Raw genomic sequence first — 14,396 nt, forward strand, 5'->3', positions numbered from 1 at the left:
GTGATGTTATTCCGGAAATAACATTCTTAACCAACACCGATTGGAAGATTCTTAGGAATTACGTCCAGGAAACTGAGTTTCTGAACATGGAAAAATAATACATTCAATGAACAATTTTTTTTTTCTTGAATTGGAGCGCACAACAGGCCCGATAGTGGCCTAGGTGTATTTCTTCGGATTTGATGTAGTATACATCCTCCTATCAACCTAACCTAACCTAAGCCCATTAATTTCAATTTTACATGTATTTAGTAAACAAACTTTTTCTTCATTTAATTAATTTTAGAAAATATTCTTCAAATCTTAATATTTAAACAAAAAAAAAACTCTAACGTACGATCAATCACTGACGTTTCAAAATTTCAAACAAATGTAAAGTACAGTTATCACAAAAACTACCTTAAAACTTCAATAAAAACCATCTTCCTCCATTTCTTTCTCCCCCTCTTGTTAGGGATCTTTCTAAAACATTAGCTTGTCTCCAATTCCTAGGAGGGTTTATATTTAGAATTTCTTTTAATACTTTTAGGTAAGTTTTAACGGTAATCTAGAGAAATCTAATTCAATCTATGTGTGACTTTAATTAACGTATAACACGTGTGGAAATTTTGTTTTATTAAACACTCGGTACATTGAACTGTTAAGAAATAGGATGCTGTACTTTAAAAATCCTTAAATAAACTAATTAATTTGAAGGCACATATACATACACCCCGCCTGACAGTCAAGCGTTAAATACAATCATCCCCCCTTTCCCTATATAGCAGCTTAAACCACCTTAAGTATACACGATCATACTGTTACTATTGTTTACATTATTTTCCTGCCCAAACTCCATAATTCTTCATTTAAAACATGATCAAAACACAAATGTGCCGTGTACCCACTTCCGTTTAATGTAAGATGACGCCATTCCTTCACTGGGGAGTTGTAATGTGTTTTTATTAAAAACATTGTTTTTTTGTTTTCTTTTTCAAATTTTATGACGCGCTTAGATTTTTCAACTCTGAGTAATAAATAATAGATGGTTTTATGCGATCTTATTTTAAATGGTTGTTGCCATTGCTCCCCTGTTGCTTTTGTTTTTGTTTGCTGTATCAAGATCTTTTTCTGTTGATGAATAAAAGTAACAAATGTTGCCACGTGTAATCAAATATACTTATACGATCAACAGCCGAAGGAGGCTGTGACTCTCAATTTGTGATATTATTGACACCATATTGATTAGTTGGATGAATGAATGGAGAGGTTGTCGGGTTCGTTGGTGGCAGTTTGGCAGCAGCGGAAAAATGTTTTTCTTTTGTTCTTGTTGTTATTGTTGATTATTTCTTGTTGAGTGCTACTGATATGATGTTTGTTCTTTTTGTTGTATATTGAGAGCGTGTATGTATATGTATTTGCCGTGAGATCTTTGATTAATGATAAATATGGAAGGCAAACGTTAAAGTTATTTTGAGAACCATTAAATACTATTTACCTAAATTTCAGACTATAGTCGTGACTACAGACTAGGCCATAGACTGGACTATAGACTCGACCACAGATTTGACTATAGATTCAAGACTATAGCCTATATTAGACAACAGACAGACTTGACTGAAGACTGGGCCATAGACTAGACTCTAGACTCAACTATAGACTAGACTATAGACGAGACTATAACTAGACTATAGACTAGACTATAGACTAGACTATAAACTAGACTATAGATAAGACTATAAATTGGATTATAGACTATAGACTAGATTATTGACTAGACTATAGACTAGACTATAGACTAGACAATAGACGAGACTATAGACTAGACTATAGACTAGACAATAGACGAGACTATAGACTAGACAATATACTAGACTATCGACTAGACTATAGACTAGACTATAGACTAGACTATAGACTAGACTATAGACTAGACTATAGACTAGACTATAGACTAGACTATAGACTAGACTATAGAATAGACTATAGACTAGACTATAGACTAGACTATAGACTAGACCAGGGGTCGGCAAACTTTTGAGTCGGAAGAGCCAAAATTTACAGTTTACAAAACATGGGTTTTAAAAGAGCCACAAAATGTTTGTTTATTAAAACATTACAAATACGTTATGAATTCACTTCAAAAACATATTTTTTGTTTAATTATCTGCAAGACAATTCTGCAAGGAATCTTTCTTATAGATTTTTGACTAAAGGCCCCTTTAAGAAAATTACTCTAACGATCATAGTTGACTTAACAGTAGCAGTATAGCGACGAAATTCGACATAAACAAGTTGTATAAGAACAAAAAATCTATCTTCTTAATTTTATTTTAACTCTCATAACTGGCTTAATAATAGCAGTATTATGACGAAATTTAACACAAACAGGAATAAAAATCACTTTAAAAAATTTGGTGATGATTCGCTCATAATTGATCCTCTCCCCCATACTAGATCCCCATTAGAAAATGACCCTATCGCTCTTAGAGTTCACTTTCGAAAACGAAGTTATGACATACAACAGCCTAAAATACAAGTATAGTAATGAAAATCAACACAAACAAGTTTTATAGGATCTAAAATCTCATTACCAAATTTTGTAAGGATGGGTCCATAATAAGCTTTCTGATCTCTTTTTTATTTATAGCCAAAAATTTTATGTCAAAAATATATCAATCTTTTATAGATCACTGTCATTAAAACATGGAAAATTTAAAAATTTTTAATTTTTTGGCACCTTTTTATAGAAAGCGTGCAAAAAATATAAAATTCTTTAAAAAAGATTAAAGTCTTCAAATAGACCAAGTTTTTAGTATTTAACTGTATCCAAACTCTCCACATTATTAATTAATTACTATATCTTAAATTTCCAAAAAATATGTTTTAATTCGATAAACACGAAAATTTCGGAATGTATGATCATGTTTTACATCTTATTTAATGGCACTTCGTAGGAGCGCTGATATGATACCCCATTTGTTTATAGGAACTTTTCAATTAACACTTTAAAGAATCCAACATTTTCTTGCAATATTAACTTGTACATGAAACAAATTCAATGGGAGTGATAGGTTTGTATGGCTTTAGAAAGTTTGGATCATAACTTGTTGTTTAAAGTTTCCAAAATGACTCTAAATTTTCCTTTGTTAGTTGACTTTTTACCTAACTCTTCCAATACAAATTCCAAATGGCTCAATGAGGATTTACTCAAATGTGTGATTGTAAGGGCAAAGAAAAGGAAATGAGCGAATAGCTAATTGTGTTGTTTTCTTTCTTTTTCACTCAAAAAGTATATGTTTTTGTTTCGCTCATGTACAGAACGATTAAGCAAAGTTAAAAAGTTGTGTATATTGTAGAAACGTTTGAGAATTGTTTTGTTAGTTTTAATACACTGATCGTTAATCGATTCGGAAAGATTTTAAAATATATAAATATTTTTTTTACAAAATAAATAAAATATGTGTATGAAACTAAAGAGCCATAGCTCCACATCCAAAGAGCCGCATTTGGCTCGCGAGCCGTAGTTTGCCGACCCCTGGACTAGACTATAGACTAGACTATAGACTAGACTATAGACTAGACTATAGACTAGACTATAGACTAGACTATAGACTAGACTATAGACTAGACTATAGACTAAACTATAGGCTAGATTATAGACTAGATTATAGTCTAGACTATAGACTAGACTAAACTATAGACTAGATTACTCTATAGACTACACTATAGACTAGACTATAGACTACACTATAGACTAGACTATAGATTAGACTGTAGACTAGACTATAGACTAGACTATAGACTAGACTATAGACTAGACTATAGACTAGACTATAGACTTGACTAGACTGTAGACTTGACTATAGAATAGACTATAGATTAGACTATAGACTTGACTAGACTATAGACTTGACTATAGAGTAGACTATAGACTAGACTATAGACTTGACTAGACTATAGATTTGACTATAGACTAGATTATAGACTAGACTGTAGACTAGACTATAGACGAGACTATAGACTAGGCTATAAACTAGACTATAGACTAGACTATAGACTAGATTATAGGCTGGACTATGGACTAGACTTGACTATAGACTAGACTATAGACTTGACTATAGACTAGACTAGACTATAGACTAGACTGTAGACTAGACTATAGACTAGACTATAGACTAGCTAGACTAGACTAGCTAGACTATAGCTAGACTATGACTGACTATAGACTAGACTATAGCTAGACTATAGACCTAGACTATAGACTAGACTATAGATAGACTATAGGACTAGACTATAGATAGACTATAGACTAGACTAATAGACTAGACTATAGACTAGACTATAGACTAGACTATAGACTAGACTATAGAGTAGATTATAGAGTAGACTATAGAGTAGACTATAGAGTAGACTATAGACTAGACTATAGAGTAGACTATAGACTAGACTATAGAGTAGACTAAGAGTAGACTATAGGAGTAGACTATAGGCAGACTCTAGACTAGACTATAGACTAGGACTATAGACTAGACTATAGACTAGACTAGACTATAGACTAGACTATAGAACTAGACTATAGACTAGACTCTATAGACTAGACTATAGACTAGACTATATGGACTAGACTATAGACTATACTAGACTAGACTATAGACTAGACTATAGACTAGACTATAGACTAGACTATAGACTAGACTATAGACTAGACTATAGACTAGACTATAGACTAGACTATAGACTAGACTATAGACTAGACTATAGACTAGACTATAGACTAGACTATAGACTAGACTATAGACTAGACTATAGACTAGACTATAGACTAGACTATAGACTAGACTATAGACTAGACTATAGACTAGACTATAGACTAGACTATAGACTAGACTAGACTAGACTATAGACTAGACTATAGACTAGACTATAGACTAGACTATAGACTAGACTATAGACTAGACTATAGACTAGACTATAGACTAGACTATAGACTAGACTAGACTAGACTATAGACTAGACTATAGACTAGACTATAGACTAGACTATAGACTAGACTATAGACTAGACTATAGACTAGACTATAGACTAGACTATAGACTAGACTATAGACTAGACTATAGACTATAGACTAGACTAGACTAGACTAGACTAGACTAACTGTAGACTAGAGACTAGACTATAGACTAGACTAGACTAGACTAGACTAGACTATAGACTAGACTATAGACTAGACTATAGACTAGACTATAGACTAGACTATAGACTAGACTATAGACTAGACTATAGACTAGACTATAGACTAGACTATAGAATAGACAATAGACTAGACTATAGACTCAACTATAGACTAGACTATAGACTAGACTATAGTCCAGTCTACAGAATAGACAATATATGTGTGTCCCCTTTCTCTGAAAATTTGGAAGTCAGTTTTCTTTCCTATTTTGAACCAGAGTTCATTTTTTACAACTCAATATGATCTTTTCAGCCAGCCTTCGTAATTATCTTTAATATTTATTACACACATACCTCTCTAACTACTGCTCGTTCTATAAAAATTTCTGCTCTCATTCAATAGCTGATGCTAACAATTGATCTTGCTCATTTCATTTTTTCTGTTACACATTTTCTTAAAATAAATTGTTGTTTTTTTTATTTTTCTACTTACACACTTGTACTGTTTTTTATCACTTTTCACATGGCAAATTCGATCTCAGTTTTGTGTTATTTTTACACATTTTTAGCGATCCTTTCATAACCTCTCTCTCGCTCTCTCCCTTCCTCTCTGTATTGTCTGTAGAATACAAAAGAATTTCAAATATGGGAGGGAAAATTGTTATCGGGCTTGTAACTTATAAATTTTTATCACAAAAAAATACAAAGAGGCTTGTAAATCTACAGGCACATTCTTTACATTAATTACAAGTAATTTTAAGATAAAATATGGAAATTTTTTAAACGAAAATGAAACAAAATGAAACGTAAAAAATTGGAAAAATATATAATTATAGTGAAATATTGCTAATGAAAATAAGTTTGTGAAACTATTTAAACTTTTTATACCCTACACCACTTTAGTGGGGAGGGTATATTGGGTTTGTGCTGATGTTTGTAACGCACAATAATATTGGTCCTATACCCACCTTAAAGTATACCAATCGGCTCAGAATCATTTTCTGAGTCGATTTAGCTATGTCCGTCCGTCTGTCCGTCCGTCTGTCCGTCCGTCTGTCCGTCCGTCCGTCCGTCCATGTAAACCTTGTAATCAAACTACAGGTCGCAATTTTGAAGATAATTCAATGAAATTTGGTACATGATCTTCTATTATCCCAGTGACGAAGCCTATTAAAAATGGTTAAGATCGGTCCATTATTTCACCTAGCCCCCATACAACTGAACCCCCCAATAGGGCTTGTAATCCTTGTAATCAAACTACAGGTCGCAATTTTGAAGATAATTCAATGAAATTTGGTACATGATATTTTATGGTATCGTAGACGAAGCTTATTGAAAATGGTTAACATCGGTCCATTATTTCACCTAGCCCCCATACAACTGAACCCCCGAATAGGGCTTTTAAAACTTTTAATCAAACTTCAGGTCGCAATTTTGGAGATAATTCAATGAAATTTGGCACATGATCTTTTATGGTACCGTAGACGAAGCCTATTGAAAATGGTTAACATCGGTCCATTATTTCACCTAGCCCCCATACAACTGTACCCCTCGAATAGGGCTTTTAAAACTTGTAATCAAACTACAGGTCGCAATTTTGGAGATAATTCAATGAAATTTGGCACATGATCTTTTATGGTATCGTAGACGAAGCTTATTGAAAATGGTTAACATCGGTCCATTATTTCACCTAGCCCCCATACAACTGAACCCCCGAATAGGGCTTTTAAAACTTTTAATCAAACTTCAGTTCGCAATTTTGGAGATAATTCAATGAAATTTGGCACATGATCTTTTATGGTACCGTAGACGAAGCCTATTGAAAATGGTTACCATCGGTTCATTATTTCACCTAGCCCCCATACAACTGAACCCCCCAATAGGGCTTGTAATCCTTGTAATCAAACTACAGGTCGCAATTTTGAAGATAATTCAATGAAATTTGGTACATGATCTTCTATTATCCCAGTGACGAAGCCTATTAAAAATGGTTAAGATCGGTCCATTATTTCACCTAGCCCCCATACAACTGTACCCCTCGAATAGGGCTTGTAATCCTTGTAATCAAACTACAGGTCGCAATTTTGAAGATAATTCAATGAAATTTGGTACATGATATTTTATTGTCCAAGGGACAAAGCCTATTGAAAATGGTTAACATCGGTCCATTATTTCACCTAGCCCCCATACAACTGAACCCCTCGAATAGGGCTTTTAAAATTTGTAATCAAACTACAGGTCGCAATTTTGGAGATAATTCAATGAAATTTGGCACATGATCTTTTATGGTATCGTAGACGAAGCTTATTGAAAATGGTTAACATCGGTCCATTATTTCACCTAGCCCCCATACAACTGAACCCCCGAATAGGGCTTTTAAAACTTTTAATCAAACTTAAGGTCGCAATTTTGGAGATAATTCAATGAAATTTGGCACATGATCTTTTATGGTACCGTAGACGAAGTCTATTGAAAATGGTTACCATCGGTCCATTATTTCACCTAGCCCCCATACAACTGAACCCCCCAATAGGGCTTGTAATCCTTGTAATCAAACTACAGGTCGCAATTTTGAAGATAATTCAATGAAATTTGGTACATGATATTTTATTGTCCCAGGGACAAAGCCTATTGAAAATGGTTAACATCGGTCCATTATTTCACCTAGCCCCCATACAACTGAACCCTTCGAATAGGGCTTTTAAAACTTGTAATCAAACTACAGGTCGCAATTTTAGAGATAATTCAATGAAATTTGGCACAAATGGCACGACAAGAAGCTGCAATAACCAAGTTGTATACAAGACTTGATGACCCCCACGAATTCCATAATAATAGGTTCTCATATGACCCTAGCCCCTATGAAAAGCCCCCATCAAAATTTCACTTAAATGTCCACAATTTTATTCAACAACAAACGGCTTAAGTATGTATATCTAAGGCAAGGTACAATTCAACTTAAATGCTTTATTATGGCGACTAAATCACATTATATTTTTGTCAAAGGTGTAGGGTATTATATGGTCGGCCTCGCCCGACTATAATTTCTTACTTGTTTTAATTCTATTTAATTTTATTTTATTACAACAATTTCTTATTACTTTATTTGTAATTCGAATTGTTTTTCTTTGATTTTTCATTTGCTTCTGAATTTTCATTGAATTTTCAATTTCCAGTTTTTCTTTTCTATTCAATTTTAATCAAAAAGGTTGTCTCGCTTTTGAACTCTGCGTTCTCTATAAATAATCTGAAACAAATTCTAAAAAATTACATGCTTTGATAAGAACAACAAACAGTAGCAAGACTTATGCGAACAGTTGAGAGTAGAATTATAGGAAATTATGTTATTAAGAGGATATATATTTTAGCTATGTAATCAGGCGACTTTATCAATATTGTGATCTGTGCGAAAAACAGCCAGTATTGGGCTAATTATAAAACTTACGATCAATTGACGGTTGCTTTAATAATTCACAATGTCATCTTACTCTTCTTATAATGGTTTTATAGAGAGTTCTTACTTTTGAGATTTCTTCTATATTTTTCTTTTTTAATCCATTTTTTTCCACTTTTCATTAATTTATATTTAATTTTCTTTTTAATTTCAGCACTATTTCTGATCCCGGGTAATTAGCAACATTGCTAGACGTAATTTCTAACATTTACCATTAAGGTTTTCTAAAAAAAACCGTCACATGATGTAAGTTTATATATCTTTAATTATATTGGACTAGTTTCTAAACTATTTCAAAGTTCTTTAGATTAGGTTAAGTTGAAGGTAATATTTTGGAAGTTCTTTAGTTTAAAAGTACAGCAGTTTCGAAGGAATACACCTAGGCCCCTAACGTTTTCTTGTGCGATCATTTATATGGGAAATGTTACTGAAAGAATCTTATATAGTGCTCTATGAGGGCATGTTTTGAACATCAATGTTTAGAAACTCAGTTTCTTGGACAGAATATTGCAATTTGCATTAACTTTTTCGAGTTTCCTTCCAAATCTAACCACTAAAAGAGTAATCGATAAGGTATCTCTTACAGTCCATTACGGTCACGGTCACCTCATAACCTGATTTTGCCATTCCAGTTAACATAATGTACGCCTATGTTGTGATAAGGGATCTCTTACAGTCCATTACAGTCACAGATATAACCTTATGACCTGATTTCACCATTCCAATTTACACATTGCACGCTTATGTAGTGATTAGGTAGATGGCAGTGCATTTAAGTTTATGGGGATTCCATGTAGACGCCCTGGACCGTTTCCCAGCTTGAAGCTATCTGTTTGGCAACGGATTTGCTCTAAAGTTCCGCTCAAAGTTACAGACAAATTTCGTTCCTAATATGCTACCGGGCAAGTCCAATAAACATTGATAAAACGAACTTTAGTTAAGTCCGCTTAAGTCAAGAGCCGTTCGGCTATAAGTACCGTATCATGTCTGATACGAGTGTTAATTGGCGAATGTGAGGTTAGCAGCTTGTCCCCGTGCTGTCAGGACTGGTGACACACTTGGGTCCAATACGTTGATGCCTTTGTGATCCCTAAAAAGAGAGAAACGATTGGCGTACTACTACACTTTGACCTGCATTCCTATCCTAACCAGTTTGAAGAACGAATGAAGGAATCTATCTTTGGGATATCAACCTCGGATAGATCCGTTAAGTCGTGCAGAAAATTTGCTATCTAACAGATTTAGTTTATAAGCAGCTAGGGCGGGGCAAAGACAGACAAAGTTGTTGATACTCTCTTCTTTCTCCTCCTCGTGGCAGCTTCTGCAGAAGTCATAACTGGGTAAGTTTAGTCTTCTAGCATGAAGCCAGAAAGGCCAGTGGCCAGCCAGCGCTGCAGTCAAGTTCTATAGGTTTTCTTTCAGGATGTGCCACAGGACAGCCACATGATTCTCGCCCGTCTGAAGGTTGTCTCAGTCTACCATCTGCATTGCAAAAACTAATAGTTAATCACGAATCGAGTGTTTGCAGGTTGAGAGGAATATACCGACGAATGTGTCTGCATGCTCTCTTGTTGTTAATCGGCGCACTAGTCAGAGCCTTGATTGGTCTAAGGCTCATGGCTCCACTTAACTGAACTTCCTGTAATTCAAATAAATGCACCAGATTATTGAAGCATATGAATTGTTCTAGTCCCGTCATAGTCATATTAAAATCCCATTTCATACCTTTGGTTCTCCTATATAGCGCAAAGCAACGTTGTACCTTGTATTTCCTATTTTCTTTGCAGTGCCTCCATTTTAGTTCACAGACAAGAATTACACCTAAGAACGTAACTCTCTCTGTTGTCGGCACTTTAGAATCACAATAAAGTCCTAAAAAATGACTTCTTGAATAGGACACTACTAGATATAAGATTGTTATTGTAGTATCTAATATAGTTCGTTTTGGACTCGTTCTAGAACTCGTTATTTCCCAAAGAGTATCAATTCACTATATAAATATTGTCTTTCAATTTGTGCTGCTATAATTTTGAACCTAAATATTTTATTATGGGATGGTCTTTCCATCTTGTAAAAATAACAACAACAACTACATTAATGTGCAATAATATTTTATGGGCAGAAAAATTGAGCCCTATTCTGGAATTTTTTCATAAAGTTTCTATGACATGTTCAAAATAATTAGGAAAATGTATTAAGAACCTAATAGGAATAGTTTAAAGGGATTAAGATTTTTCCCGCCTATTTTTAAATGGGCGTGGCTAAATAGTATAAATCAAAAATACAAAACTGTTATTTCGACTGTCCTTATATTAGGACTGATTTTCAGCTAAATCAAGAATTGTCTAAACAACATTTTAGACTAGTAACGATTAAAATCGTTAATATGATTAAGAATCCGCAACTGATATTTTGACTGACATCTTCATCTTCCGCCTCTTTTAAAATGGGCGTAGTTTATTTATTGCTGATATGATCAATATCGATATTTTTAACTTATTTACGCCTCTTTTTAAATGGGCGTGGTTGATTCTAAAGTTTAACAATAAAATCTCTAAAAAAAGTGTCTGTATTAGGGCTGATTTGCATATGTATTATAGTAAAAATTACGTTCTCTTCATTCGTATTGTTAATTTTTGTGACAGTCCGCACCAGTCTGCCATTGAACAATACAGCAACAACAAAACAACATTGTCATTACATTCATTAAGTGTTTTGAATTCATTTTATTGATATTTCCCGTTAAAATGGAAATAATAGCGATTTTTTTTGTTAATACTGCTGTTATTCTTATTCTTATTGTTGTTATTGCTGTAATTGTCATTACTGACATTCTAGTGTAATACGATTTTACGTAGTTTTTTTTTCTATATGTAGACGAGAGAAAAATATTTAACCTCTAAACAAGGTTTTTAATGGTAGACAAATAGTGTCAGCCTATAAAAACTGATTTGAAAAGTTAAAAAAAAAAATCAATGAAAATCACAATAATTTTGCAATTTCAAATAAAAGTAAATCTAATCTCTTTTTTTAATTATTTCTTAAAAAATTTCATAAATTATCATGTATTTTGGCATGTGTTGAAAAGCAATATGTAGTCAGTCTATAAGTGTAAAATATATGTGACATTGTCAACATAATTGTCTTTCAAGTCTTTTGTCAGTCAGTCTGTTTGTTTGTACAGGATCGCAAGATAGATATCATTATTACTTGGTTGGCTCTCGTCCAATTTTCAGCCGCCACCATTAATGGCTAAACAATTTCATGCTAAAACAAGAAAACAGATAATTTTCAATTAAATACTTGAGCAAATCTTTTTTTCATACTGGATTAATGCGTGTCTGATGGGAAGTTCTGTCAGCGTATATAATTTTTCAGTTAATGGCGTTTTTTTTTTTTATAAAATGAAATTTGTGTGATAGAATAGTCTATAGTTTAGACTATAAACTATTCTATAGTCCAGACTATAAACTGTTCTATAGTCCAGACTATAGACTGTTCTATAGTCCAGACTATAGACTATTCTATAGTCCAGACTAAAGACTATTCTATAGTCCAGACTATAGACCATTGTATAGTCCAGACTATAGACTATTCTATAGTCCAGACTATAGACTATTCTATAGTCCAGACTATAGACTATTCTATAGTCCAGACTATAGACTATTCTATAGTGCCGACTATATACTATTCTATAGTGCCGACTATAGACTATAAACTATTCTAAAGTCCAGACTATAAACTATTCTAAAGTCCAGACTATAAACTATTCTAAAGTCCAGACTATAAACTATTCTAAAGTCCAGACTATAGACTATTCTATAGTCCAGACTATAGACTATTCTATAGTCCAGACTATAGACTATTCTATAGTCCAGACTATAGACTATTCTATAGTCCAGACTATAGACTATTCTATAGTCCAGACTATAGACTATTCTATAGTCCTCACTATAGACTATTCTATAGTCCAGAGTATAGACCATTCTAGTCCAGAGTATAGACCATTCTATAGTCCAGAGTATAGACCATTCTATAGTCCAGAGTATAGACCATTCTATAGTCCAGTAGACCATTCTATAGTCCAGTATAGACCATTCTATAGTCCAGAGTATAGACTATTCTATAGTCCAGACTATAGACTATTCTATAGTCCAGATTATAGACTATTCTATAGTCCAGATTATAGACTATTCTATAGTCCAGACTATAGTCTATTCTATAGTCCAGACTATAGTCTATTCTATAGTCCTGACTATAGACTATTCTATAGTCCTGACTATAGACTATTCTATAGTCCTGACTATAGACTATTCTATAGTCCTGACTATAGACTATTCTATAGTCCTGACTATAGACTATTCTATAGTCCTGACTATAGACTATTCTATAGTCCTGACTATGCATTATTCTATAGTCTTGACTATACACTATTCGATAGTCCTGACTATAGTCTATACTATAGTCCTGACTATAGTCTATTCTATAGTCCTGACTATAGTCTATTCTATAGTCCTGACTATGGTCTATTCTATAGTCCAGACTATAGACTATTCTACTGTACGGACTATATAGACTGTTTTATAGTATCATTATATCAGAAAAGATTCAAGATTTGTTTCATTGATTCCCAATCCCCGATATTTGTTGTGGAAGTGGCCTTATTCTGAAAACTTTCACTGTTTTAAAAATAAAAAAAACTTCGTTGTAGACCAAAATTTTACACTTTTTTGTCTGTTTTTTTTTTTTAAAGTTCATTGAGTTTAAATTTTTAACACAAAAACACACACACACGTTATTTTTAATTGTTTATTTCAATAATCCAAACAACAAATGCTATTATCTTCTTTGTTGTTGTTGTTGTGCTACTATACTAGTACATACTCGAATATCTAATTAACAGTCTGGAAACATTTGTTTCTTTTTTGTACTTTATAGCGATATTTACTTTTTTTGTTTCAAACAAAAACCAAATAAGTATTTTGTACATATATTATAATAATTTTATGATAAATGTTTATTATTTTTTTAACAGAAATATTGTTTATTAGAGAATGCTCTCTTCGAATTATATACTACTGCTCTTTACACGATCTTTTTGCACTCACTAATGTCAACTATAAAGTTCAAAATCAATTGTCAAAAAACTATAAAAAGGACTTTTCTTGGGAAAACTCTAATTTTAATAGAACATTTTGAAATTTCATTAAAAAAAATTAAGTTAAATTTTAGTTATTTCTCAGAGCTTTTTGCAATAGCTCTGCAAAGAAAAGCTCTCACTGGTCATTACTTTTTATTCGCTCTAACGTTTGTTTTTCTACTGGCTCTTTGTTTGATTTTGAATGAATACTTTTTTGAATGTGTGTTTTAATTTTTTCTATTATTGTGCAGTATTTGAAATGTTTTGAAAGATAAATTTGACCAGTACTAGTAACGTCTTGGAACTTAACGCTTTGTTTTTGAACACAACTGGTTTGCAATTTAAACAAAAAAAATATTCAACAGAAAAATAGTGAACAAGCAAAAATTTCAAAAATAATGGTAATTTTTTAAAAAGCTCAATATAAATTCATAGTTATTGCATTTGCAAAAAAACATAAATAGCTGCGCGTGTTTTTTTTTTTTTTCTTAAAACATGTCATTCTATATATGGTGTTAAAATTGGGAGCTGTGTGTGATGGTGTTAAGTGTGTGCTCAATATTCATTTCGCATTTACGCGTTTTTTTCTTCTGTGTTTTTGTGAATTATAAGTGATTCATGTAATAATTCTTTCTTTGTTGTTTGTTT

At 32.8% G+C, this 14,396-nt stretch overlaps 1 protein-coding gene across 2 annotated transcripts in view; it reads left to right on the forward strand.

The window, feature by feature from the left end:
• Positions 1-14,396, forward strand: part of LOC119607366 (uncharacterized protein DDB_G0283357-like) — an 83,521-nt gene that overhangs the window by 31,359 nt on the left and 37,766 nt on the right. The window contains exon 2 of one of the 2 annotated variants that reach the window (XM_037961235.1): positions 8,763-8,854. The gene's annotated coding sequence lies outside the window, so the exon portion shown is untranslated. Of the gene's footprint in view, positions 1-8,762; positions 8,855-14,029; positions 14,150-14,396 lie in introns of those variants that run through there. The other variant, XM_037961236.1, reaches the window with a different exon arrangement.

The sequence above is a fragment of the Lucilia sericata genome, unplaced genomic scaffold (genome assembly GCF_015586225.1).
Source record: "Lucilia sericata isolate MDLA Ls3-8-SP2 unplaced genomic scaffold, ASM1558622v1 Contig000690F_arrow, whole genome shotgun sequence".
Classification (NCBI taxonomy): Eukaryota; Metazoa; Arthropoda; class Insecta; order Diptera; family Calliphoridae; genus Lucilia; species Lucilia sericata.